The following is a 12,355-nucleotide window of genomic DNA, read 5'->3' on the forward strand; positions in this document are numbered from 1 at the left end:
TACACATAGCTCGTTGGAGGGATGGTTCCCTCCTTATCTCAGAGGGTTCATCAGGCTTCCTTCTCATGATCTTATGATTGAGGTCTTCACTGCAGATTCATCTAGAAAGGCAATCTTCTCTTCAGGTGAGGGTTTGGGTCTCCGCTTGGTATCACCATAAATGGGTCCCTCATCCTATGTCTTTCCTAGTGTTTGAGATGTCAATCGTATGTGGCTTCTCTAGGCTGCTAAACCAGGCCAGCCAAGTTTATTTTGGTGATTGATTCATCCTGGGGTGTTGAAACAATGAGAGGATCCTGAGCACATATTCAGGCCATTATTTTTTAGAATCCTTCAAGAATTTTCCCCTAAATCTTGATAAAGTGCGCCTCTTATCTTATCTTTTCGAGTCCCCCTTTTCCCATTCTTTATTCATATTGGCATATCAGCTTGTTCACTCAGCAAGCCTTACAAAAGGGGCAACAACAGTTTGAATTTGTCATTGTACTTTTACTTCCATACGGGTCAGATATCCTATCTGGTGTTGACAATTGTCTGTCATAAGTCTCAGGTCAGCAGTCTAGGGCTGGCGCTGGGAGTCGGAGTGTCCCCCAAATAAAGATTGGCAGGTAGGCTTAGGGACAGTGGGAGAAGGCTTCTCTGTTTGGGGGAGTGGATTGGGACATATAATAGTTGTTTGTGATAGTGGTGATCTCATCATGAGAGGATACCGTTCAAGTGCCTTTGTTGTTTAAGTTTTTTTCTTGATGGCTGGCAATATTGATGGTGTTTCCAACCAAGAGGGATAAGAGGTAAGTAGTAGGTGCCAAGCTCTGTGCCAGGCAGTTTATATATGTTAACTCATTCACTCCTTACCACGCCTCTGTTATCCTCATTGTACAAATGGGCCACTGATTCAAAGAGAAGATGTCAACTAAAGAACAGAACTGGTGTGTGAATATGGTGTGGGCGATTCCAGTGTCCATGTGCCTGCTCTATGACACCAACCCAGGTGATGTTCAATATTGAGTTGATTTTTGAAAGGTGAGCCAAGATGACAATATAAAGAAAGAAAGGGAGGGTGTCAGTGTGAGGCACCAGCACACGAACAGGCAGGGAGTCAGGTGTAAATGTAAATGTAAATGTGAAATGGGAAGAGGTCCCCTGTGATTAGATTATAACTATGCAAAGGGGTGTTAAAGGGAGAGACGAGATTTCAAAGATAGGTTAATGCCAGCTGGTGAAAGATCCCATCACTTCCAACCTGGGATGTCTCAGGCAAGTTACTTCACCTCTCTGAGCCTTAGTCTTCTGATTTGGAAAATAGAGACGAAATGCCCTTCCTGACTGTCTGCATGTGTGTATTCACGCCCTCACACACATGGGTGTGTGCATAGAGCATGTAAGTGCTTAATGCCAGTTAATCCTCCTCTCTGTTTTCCAGGAGCTGGCAGCTGGCTGGAGGGGGTGGTGGGGAGGGGGGAGGGCTGGGAGTAATGGAGGACTGGCAACATTTTAGCAGCTCCGGAGGCCCCCGGCTTCTTCCAATCCCAACAACCTCTTCATCATTTGAAAGATCAGCTTCAGGTCCATTTGGTGTTAATTACAGCAACCCAGGCTTCTCTGTGTGAGGAAACAGGCCCTCATTTCTCTCATTAAAGTAAAATATGATCCATTTTTATGCCTGTGTTTTTTGTTGCCGAGATTACGAGAATCATCCTCTCTGTTTATACGGAATGAAGAAACGTTACACCAGGAGAGCGGCCTGGGCCCCGGAGTCTAGGGAATAGAAAGCAGATGTTGTCCTCGCTCTTATTTTCCCACCCAACCCCAGCTTACACTCTCTTCCTCTCTGCTTCTCCCTCTCAGCAGCATAATCCTCATTTCAGATCAACACAAGGTAGGTGGTTTGTAAGAGTATAAGTTCACATTTATTGAGCTCTTTATCAGGTGCCAAGCCTTATAAACACGTTTCCCCTTTAATTCTCCCCAGAAGTTTCAGGAGTGGATGGTATTAATCCTTTTTTTCAGCCCTAGTTCCCTCAAAGTCTTCCTATCACCCCAACATGTGGGGGAAAAATCCTGCTGATCACAGAGGCAACCACAGACCTCTGGGCACTGCCTGTAGAGTCCACAGAGCTTTCCCACACATTGTCCTTGCACAGCCCCAGCACAGGTCAAGGTGAGTGGGGGCCTGAGAGGTTCAGGGATTAAACTAGGTCAATGTAACTAGCAAGTGGTAGGGATTTGGAAAAATTTTAGGCAGAAAATGGACAATGTAGGATGTGTGATTTTGAAGGATTTCCATAGTAACAGTTTGGAGAATGGGTGGGAAGGAAGTGAGAGTGGAAGAGATGTAAGAAAGATTCCTCTCAGCACGGGTATAAGGCAGAGAGTTCTGCAGGCCTCTCATTGTGACGCCAGAGCAGAGTGTCTAACAGGCCCACCCAAGGGTTATGTAGTTCTCTATGGCAGGGTTGACAACTTTTTTTTGTGAAGAGCCAGATAGTAAATATTTTCGTCTTTGTGGTCAATATAGTCTCCATTGCAGTTATTCAATAATACCATTGTGGCATGGACAAATGAGCATGAATGGCGTAAATAAAACTTTATTTACAAAAGCAGAAGGCAGCTGCCGACTCTTGCTCTGTAGAAATGTACTTTTGTCAGACATATTATTTACTATTGATTAGAGCCCCAGCTCTGTGAAATTACACGTTGATTTGTGAAGTTTTGACTGAGAGAGATGCAAGTCATTTCTGTGTGATAGAAAAACAATTCCAACAGTTTTGTTAGATACTCATTTTGTATCTAACAAGAAATCTATTCCCATATCCCTTCTGCAGTGCTTATATAATTTCAATACTCAATCCTTCAAATACTTCCTGGATCAGCTTTACCATCAGGCTGGCTCCCTCATTAATGAGTTAAGTATCTCTTTAACACCCAGTAACTTTATATTAGTAGGGGAGTCCTTTTTATTTTAGCTGTCTGAAAATGACACTGTGCTTTAATGGAGAAGAGATGCAGGATAAGGTCATTGGAGTAATCCAGAAAAGACATAGAGGCCATGGAGATGGAACAACTAAGGTGTGCTAGAGATTAAGAGGGTGTAATTATTAGGACTTGATGACTGATGATATGGAGGAGTGAAAAACAGGAGAGAGGGTGAATGGTTCCCAAGTCTAGCTTGCTATGGTGACTAATGCACGACTCTGCTCTTCACAGAGTCAGGGGTACTATCACTGCATATGTGCTCAGCCTTGGAAAGTTGTGTGATTGAGAACAGAGCTGGAAGGGAGAAGCCAAATGATAAAGAACAAGACCAACTTCTAAGGCCCCTCATCCTCACTGGCTTGTTGGAAATTTAATGCATCTTTATAGGTTAATATTTGGCAAGCTGACATGAGTGTTCAAATAAATAATTTCCTGGCGTTTTGAGGTGCCTAAAAATTTTAGGCAGAAAATTGACAATGTAGGATGTGTGATTTTGAAAGATTTCTATGGTAATGTGAGTTAAGCACCATTATTATTTCCATTTTCCAGGTGAGAAACAGAAGCTCTGAGAGTTTAGGCAACTTTTCCTAAACTTTCTGTCATGCACCCAGAGAGGGACAGACGGCAATTCAGGTCGCCTGCTCCTGTTTTGTCTTCTGTAAAATGAGGATACCAACCTCATAGATGAGCCAGAAGAACCCAGCTCAGTGACTGACACATTACCAGGGACATGCCTGGTCTCACCTACTGCAAATTGGTGTCTCCCCAAGTCCGGGCAGATTACTGTAACCACTTGATACAGTCTGCTAAAAGGGCTGAGTCTGAGAGAAAATAGACCTCGACAGCTAATATTCTTTACTAAAGAATTTTACTAAGAGAGCAAAAACAATTATTTTACAGAAAGGGACAGGGAGAACCATGTTAAATCCAGATCTCTTAAATATAAGGTTCTCAACCCCCTCTTCTTTCACAGCCAAGAGAAGGTCATTTGATGGGGGTGACACTGAGCAGACTAGCCATGAGCCTGGCACCCCACCAAGCACTCTGCAGGCTGTCATCCCTACGTGGTCTCGGCTACTCCTTGCTGCAGCTCCTGGAGCTATGCATTGTTATCCCCACTTTACACACAAGGAAACAGAGGCGACAGGAGGCTGACTCACTTGCCCAAGGTCATGCAGGTAGTAAAAATTGAACCAGGACTTGAATCCTGGTCTCTGATGAATGACCGAGCTTCTTGCATTCTAACATGTACCAGGTTATTAGGACACAGTATGAAGAGAGCTATGATTTCAATCTGAGTCTAACACTTAGTGATCCTGCAGAGGAGAGGCCTGGAACCTTCTAGAACAGTGGTTCTCAACCTTGGCTGCACATTAGAATCACCTGGGAATCTTTTTAAAACCCTGATTTCTGGGCCTCATCCTCCGGAAATTCTGTTTCTTTGTTATGGGATGGGGCCACAACTAGTAACAAAGAAACAGAATTTCCGGAGGATGAGGCCCGGAAATCAGGATTTTAAAAAGATTCCCAGGTGATTCTAATGTGCAGCCAAGGTTGAGAACCACTGTTCTAGAAGAATGATGAAGGAACCTTTGTTTGGAGTCCTAAAGGACAAAAAGCTGGCCAGAGGGAGTGAAGAAGAAAGAGTGCGCAGGTAGAAGGGCCAGCATGGACAGAGGTTTGGAGGGCCGGGGTCTGCGGCTCATTTAGAAAATAAGTGGCCCGGGGTGGTAGCAGGAGAGAGTGGGAGGGAGGTGGGGGCAGCCTTAGCAACTGGACCTGATTTAATACGTGAAACAAACAATCTTTTCACTTAGCAAGGCCATTGCCTCTCTTTAATCTGCAAATGAGAAGAGAGAGGCCACTGGAAGTGTTTTCCCATTTGAAACAGGTTTGCAATGAGAAGACCCAGCTGGCTGGTGGCTCAGGGAGGATCATGTATCGGGTCTGGAAGGCGTCCAAAAAGGGTCTTCTGAGGAGGCTGCGGAGCACGGCCAGTGCCTTCCATGCCTCTGTTTAATCACCCTGCCCCATTTGCTCTCTCATTTGTTCCTCGTCCAGTGGCTGCTCCCACACCTCATCAATCACCCTGGGCTCGCAGAGAAAGACCCACCACGCTGCTGTGGAGACCCCCAGTGCCTGGTGCTGACAACAGAGAGCTGGACTCCATCTGTCCTGATGATCTGGGAGCAGATAAGGGCCATTAACACCTTTGTTAATTATGGAACCCCAAAGCAACCCCAAAGCAGGCCTGCTTGTCTCCGGCAGGCAGAGCTGGGACAAGACATGGAGATCCGGCTTCATCCTATTTTATTTAAATGAGTTAATCTATGAAAGCCCTTGGAACAGTGCCCAGCACAGATCAAGTGCTTAGAAGTCTTTGCTTTGTTGATATTGGTGCTGTCATATTTACAGGTGGAGTGGGGACTTGCCCAGTCACACAGAAAGTGCCAGGATAGGACCAGGCGTGGGCTCTTTCCAAGGCATCTTACTACCCTGGAGGGGCTCACAGGCTTTTTTATTACACCCAGTGACTGAAACTTTGCTTTTAATTTAGGGTCAGTTCTAAGAAAAAGTACAACAGGAAGCTTATTATCTCAGGGGATGAGTGACAGACTGTCCTTTCTCATCAAAATGACTCTATTAGCTCGCATCCCCAAACTGTATAGTAGGCACCTCCATTTGATGGATAAGAAAATCAAGTATCTACATAGCATACCCAGAGGCCTGCTCTCCGAAGATGCTCAATCAATTGTAACTTCCTTGGTCCTCTGCGTGGATGTGTGTCTCTGACTAATGGAGATGTCTGCCTTGAAATTTATCTCCCACCAATACTGACCTTTCTGCCCTCCCAGAGTGAGAAATGAGAAAAGATGAGCAGGAGAGAGAGAATCGCCAGCTTGGTGGGAACAGGACTAGATGTGTGGCTGGTGGGTGGCCAGCTGCTGAGTGGCACTAGAGTACCTTGAAGGGCACCCATTTGTCTTGTCCTTTGACATTTGGGATAAACTCATACCTGCTTCTCACTCTGTGAAGCATGTGCACTATCTGTGGCTGGAAAGAATGTCTAAATAGATTCCAGAAGGTTTTTGTACCAGGCCGGGAAGGTGGGTGGTGGGCCTGGTGTACCAGGATGTCTTCAGCCTGGAGAGGAGAGGCTGGGAAGGGAAAATCAAGAAGACACTGGCTTAGCCCTGGCCGGGTGGCTCAATTGGTTGGAGCATCATCCCCTACACCAGTGAGGGTATGTACAGTAGGCAACCGATGGATATTTCTCTCTTGCATTGATGTTTCTCTCTTCTCTCAAATCAATAACTCCCCCCCCCCCCCAAGCAACAACAACAACAACAACAAACAAACAAACAAACAAACCCCAACATATCCGCAAGTGAGGATTAGAAACAATAAAAAGAACCCTGGCTTAGGGAGTGGCCAAGAAGGCACATGGTGCTAGGCCCAGGATCCTTTCTGAAATTTGCTAAAGTTGGTTTTAGAGGAAGTAAGAGGCAGTTAGTTCTACTGCAGCTTACAAAAGGAGATAATACAGTACAATGACTTAAGATCCTGCCTCCAGAGCTAAGGTTCAAATCCTAGCCACCCCAATCCTCAGCAACTTTTAAAACCTGTTTTTGTGCTTTAGTTCTCTTATCTACCAATGGGGAGGTTATTGCCATTACTTGAGTTGATGTGAGGATTAAGCGTTGTTATACTTGAAGTGCTCAGAACATTGTCGGGCACATAGTCAGCCCTATATGAACGTTGCTATAACTATGTTAGTGCCAACTTTAAAAAGGAAAAACTACACATTTTTATTGATTTCAGAGAGGAATGGAGAGGGAGAGAGAAATAGAAACATCAATGATGAGAGAGAATCATTGACCGGCTGCCTCCTGTACGCCCCACACTGGGAATTGAGCCTACAACCTGGGCATGTGCCCTGACCAGGGATTGAACCAGTGATCTCCTGGTTCATTGGTTGAGGCTCAACCACTGAGCCATGCTGGCTGGACATTTCTATTTTTCAATATCTACTACCCATCAAGTGCTTTTGTGCATCGCTCTCTTATTCAATCCTCACAACTGATTCTCCCCACAGAGAACGTGAACTGAGGTGTTGGACACTGATTCCCTAACTCCAAAGACTGCGTTTTTTCCTCTGGTCCAGGAAGACTCTAAAATTCTTTCAGTCCCCATAGGAAATATTGATCTTCCTCGAAATGTCCCCCACTTTTCCCCATTGGGTGAGAGCATGGGGAGATTAATGAGAAGGTTACTTGGTGGGCAGCCACTTAGCTTTGTGTGCTGAGACAAAGCTGGAAGTCAGGGCCTCACCTCCGAGGCCAGCGTTCATTGATGGATAAAATGGCTCCCTGCACATAGCTTGCTGTCAGACTTCCTTGTTTGCCCCTGTCTTATTCATGGGAGCAGTGTGGCCGTAGGCAGGTCATGCCAGTTCTGCAAGCCTCATTTCCCTCTGCCTTTTCCATCTTCACAGCATCGTGGCTGGGTGGGCAGCTCATGAAGGGACTCTGACCACGGGGAGCTGCTTGTACATGGGATTTTACAGAGCTTGCAAGAGGCCCACACCATTGCCATTCTTGGAGATACTCCCATAATAAAACATTAATTTAAAAAAAGACAAATAGCGTTATAAAATAAGATGTGTGTGAAGTCAGACCATGACCATGCCCTTCTTCTAATGCTGCCGGTACATGTCTGGGGCTGTACATAGCACCTCCTCTGGAGTCTACATGGCATATCCGATAAGGCCCTCCAGGGCTGTGGGGTGGGACCAAGGACCCTGTTAACCCCTCTGAGATAGGTCATGGGTTCCAGCCCTGCTGCCCCTGCCAGGCCTAGACTGAGGTCCTTGGGTGGTGCCACTACTCTATTCCTTAGAGTGCCTGGCATAGCACTGCTGGAGAATCTGTCTGACAAAGAGAAATTGAACTTCCTTCCCTTCTCTTAGGGTGCCTGGAGTCTCCTATCTCCCTGCTTTTCCTTGTCAATTGGCTGCAGGCCCTCCCATATCTGTCCAGCTTATTCTATGCCTGGTTCAGGCTCAGGATAAAGGCCACATAGCAGGTGCTTATGAATAGAGGAATCTGTGAATAAAACAGACCTAGACCCTGGCTTCCAGGCCTCCCTTGCTGTACCCCAGGCACCTGTTTTTCCTTCAGTCACAACACTGACCCCATTTCATAATTGGTTTCTCTCCTTTGATTGTGAGCACTGGGTCCAGCCTTGTGTTGTGTCTCAGTATTGCTAGCACCCAGCACAGTGCCTGACATACAGCAGGTGCTTAGTACCTACTGAAGGGATGAATGAATGACTGGGTCCCACATTTTATTCCCCCATGACTGCAAACTGGCAGAGCCATACCAGGTCCTGGAACCCATTATTGTGATCTCCGTCTCAATCACACTCCTCGTTGCTGCACGGGGCCCATTTTATATCTCCAGGCAGCAGGAGGATAGTGTCATGGGAAGAACAAATTGGGAGTTATTGGCGATTACTTCAGGAAGATAAGAGCCTGCAGTAGATGGGCCAACTCTTTGGGAGACAGAACAAGAACACATTGGCCTGGAATAGTCATTGTTTTCTGTTCAACTTATTCTTTGCCCAGAATTGGTTCATTTCTTTTTTTCTTTTTTTTTTTTTAAATATATTTTATTGATTTTTTACAGAGAGGAAGGGAGAGAGATAGAGAGTTAGAAACATCGATGAGAGAGACATCGATCAGCTGCCTCCTGCACATCTCCCACCGGGGATGTGCCCGCAACCCAGGTACATGCCCTTGACCGGAATCGAACCTGGGACCTTTCAGTCCGCAGGCCGATGCTCTATCCACTGAGCCAAACCGGTTTCGGCATGGTTCATTTCTTAAGTGGCCAATGACTTCCCTCTGCACTGGAGGGGGAGCATATTAACAGGGGCCCATTCAAGGTTAAGTGGAGCAAAATATTTCCTAAAATAATTGAAGGTTCCTTATTTTACAGAAGAGAGTTAAGTCACTTTCTCGAGGCCACAAGACTAACTAGTCATTGTATTTCTAGCTCTGATGTGTTGGGCACTTCCTGTATATTGGCCACTAATAGAAATGCTTTGCATATATTATAATACTTGAGCCTGATTAAAACAACCTTATGGATTGGGTTTAATTATTCCCATTCAACAGAAAGTAGAAACCGAGGCTCAGAGAGATTCAGTAACTTATCCAATGCTACCTTGTTAGACATTGGCAGAGCCGGGACTCCTGGCTGAATCTGGCAGACTCAGAGCCTGTACTGCGGAGGTTTTCAGTCAGCAGAATGTATACATTGGCACTGCCTCTGACATTTTTAAGAAACACTCATGCCAGAGCCCCACCTCAGACCTGCCGAATCAGAACCTCTGAATTCTGAATAAGCTCCCTAAGTGATTCCAGTGTGCTTGCTGCTTGAGAACCTTGGCATAAACAACTCACCTCTTTGTGCCTCAGTTCTCTTATCTGAAAAACGGGGCTCCTGGGGCCCAGGGCTCTTTGAAGGGATCCAAAAGAGCTTATGCTCATGAAAGGGTCCAACACAATGCAGGGTGCTTAGTAATTATTGACTTCCTTGTCCCAGCAACCAAAGAGTGCCTGAAGGGCTTAGGGTCTCCTGTGTGTGTACATGATCCCACTTTGCCAGAGACCCAGAACACTGTTTTCTGGGCTTTGGGGTTCAGTTTCCTGATTGTTTGTTATTATTCTTAATAGAATTCAGGAGAAGGCCACGAGTGGGCCAGACATCTGTGATAAATCTGCTGGGTTTTTACAGGAAAGACTTCCCAAGTTCACTATATTCTATGTTCCTTGCTTTTCTTTCCAGCTACAACACAGCCAGGAAAATATCTTGCTTGAACTGAAATAAAATAGCCTGTTAGCCTCTGGTGAAAGTTGACTTAGGGACTATGAGTGTTGTATTAAATGGCAAATGAGTGCAAGGATTTTTGGAGCCTTCTTTCTCAAATGCCCATCTGAAAGGGGAAAGGAATATTTATTGCAAAACTTCCTTGTTTCAGTCCTTGTACCAAGAGCTTCATCTCATGGGGGACCTCCCTCAGGGGGATGTGGGGAGTATCATTACCCCTATTTGACAGATGAGGAAACTGATGCTCAGAGAGTGTACATAACATGGCCCAAATCCTGCAGATAGTGTATAGGTTCAAACCTGGTCTGTCTGGATTTGGAGCCTCTGTACCACAACTGTCTGCTCAGGTCTTCTGTTGTCTTCCAATATTTTATAATAACTTTAAATTAATTTGATGACAAAAGCAAACACATTTTAAAAGCTTGTTCTAAAAAAATTAGAGATCTTTGTAAAATGTAGCATTCTTGCTATGCTTAGTATCTTTACTGCTGGATTCTAGCAGGTGTGCAATAAGTGATTGGTGATTGAATGGACAAATGGGCGAATCTTCTGACTACCTCCCAGAGCACCCCTTTGTTCTTATGGGACCTTCCTGTGCCCATTCTTGCCTCCACGTCAGGCTAGATCTCCCACCGTGTCTAGATCTGCTCCCTGGGAGCTCCTTTGCTTTGTGGCAAGTCTGGAGTTCAAGGCTGCCCCCTTCCTCATCACATTTGGCCTATTTTAGGATTAATGAGTTCCCCTTCTAATACTTAGGAACAAGTCAGTTTCCTCTCTAGCTCTCCATTCTAAAATGTTAAGTCATAATCAAATATATGCCCAATTTTACTTTCAATACATTAAATCATCATCATCACCATCATCATCATCATCATTGATATAATTTTTAGGGCTTCCTATGTCCCAGGTGCTTTGTTGAGCACTTCATCCACAATGTCTTGAATACTCACAATAACCCTGTTGTAGTAGATTGAACAGTGTCTCCCCCCAAAGAAATGTCCAAATTCTAACCTCTGATAACTTTAGGCAGGGCTCCTCAAACTTTTTAAACAGGGGGCCAGTTCACTGTCCCTCAGACCGTTGGAGGGCCGGACTATAGTTCAAAAAAAAAAACTATGAACAAATTCCTATGCACACTGCACATATCTTATTTTGAAGTAAAAAAACAAAATGGGAATAAATACAATATTTGTATTTGCATGTGGCCCACGGGGTCGTAGTTTGAGGACCCCTGACTTTAGGTATGTGACCTTATTTAGGAATACAGTCTTTGCAGATGTGATTTAGTTAAAGATTTTGGGATGAGATATCTAGATTTAGAGTGGGTCCCAAATCCAATGGCTGATGTCTTTATAAGAGAAGGGGTAGCACTTTAACAAGGAGACACAAGATCTTAGTTCCTTTTAGCTAAGTTCCTCTGACCCCCAATGCCTTTCAAAATTATATTTCGTCTCTGGACTCTTGATAAGTTACACATGGCCCCTTCTCCAGATTGCTGAACCCTTCTTAATGCTGGAACAAGAACTCTGGCATTAATGGCGTACTGAACTGGGGCTTTCTGAACCCTTGCAGCACCAATATTAATGGTGCTGGAGACAGGGACAGACATCTGGAAAAGAAGGAGTCTCCTGAGTGGAAACACCACCAGTGCATCACCCTCAGCTTGTCTACCTGCTGGGAAAGCCACACTTTCTCCTAGACCCAGTTAGGGGCCGTGGGCTCACAGTCAGGGTCCAGGCTTGCCATGGTCTCTTGGAGAACCTGAGCCTCTGTCTCCACTCCCTGTGTGAGCAGACACGTGAGCAGCCCATCCCAGGCCTAAGAGCAGCAGTCTCACATGGCCTGCCTCTGTCCAAGGAGCAGCAGCTGTATAAGTGGGCCACTCCCCGGTCCGAGGAGCAGCAACAACGTGAGCAGCCTGCCCCATCCGAGAAGCAGAAGCCGCAAGAGCAGCCTGCCCATGATTGAGGAGCAGCAGCTGCGCGCAGCCTGCACCCTGCACCTGTCTGAGGAGCAGCAGCTATGTGAGCAACCTGCCCCCATCCAAGGAGCAGCAGCTGTGTGAGCAGCCCACCCCTGTATGAGGAACAGCAGCGCCGCAAGCAGCCCGCCCCCATTCAAGGAGCAGCAGCCACACGAGCAGACTGCCCACATCCAAGGAGCCGCAGCCCTGCACAGTCCACACTGGTCCTAGGAGAAGCAGCCACACGCAGCCTGCACCTGTCCGAGGAGCAGCAGCTGGGTGAGCGGCCTGCCCCCATCCGAGGAGCAGCAGCCACACATGCAGCTCACTCCTGCCTGAGGAGCAGCAGCCATACAAGCAGCCTATCCCCTGTCCAAGGAGCACCAGCTGTGTAAGCAGCCCACCCCGGTACGAGGAACAGCAGCACCGTGAGCAGCCCGCCCCCATTCGAGGAGCAGCAGCCACCTGAGCAGCCTGCCCCAGGCCTAGGAGCAGCAGCCAAATGAGCAGACCGCTCACGTCT

The sequence above is a fragment of the Myotis yumanensis genome, unplaced genomic scaffold, assembly GCF_028538775.1.
Source record: "Myotis yumanensis isolate MYYU_CA2020_CCGP unplaced genomic scaffold, mMyoYum1.0.hap1 SCAF_2, whole genome shotgun sequence".
In the NCBI taxonomy this organism is placed as follows: domain Eukaryota; kingdom Metazoa; phylum Chordata; class Mammalia; order Chiroptera; family Vespertilionidae; genus Myotis; species Myotis yumanensis.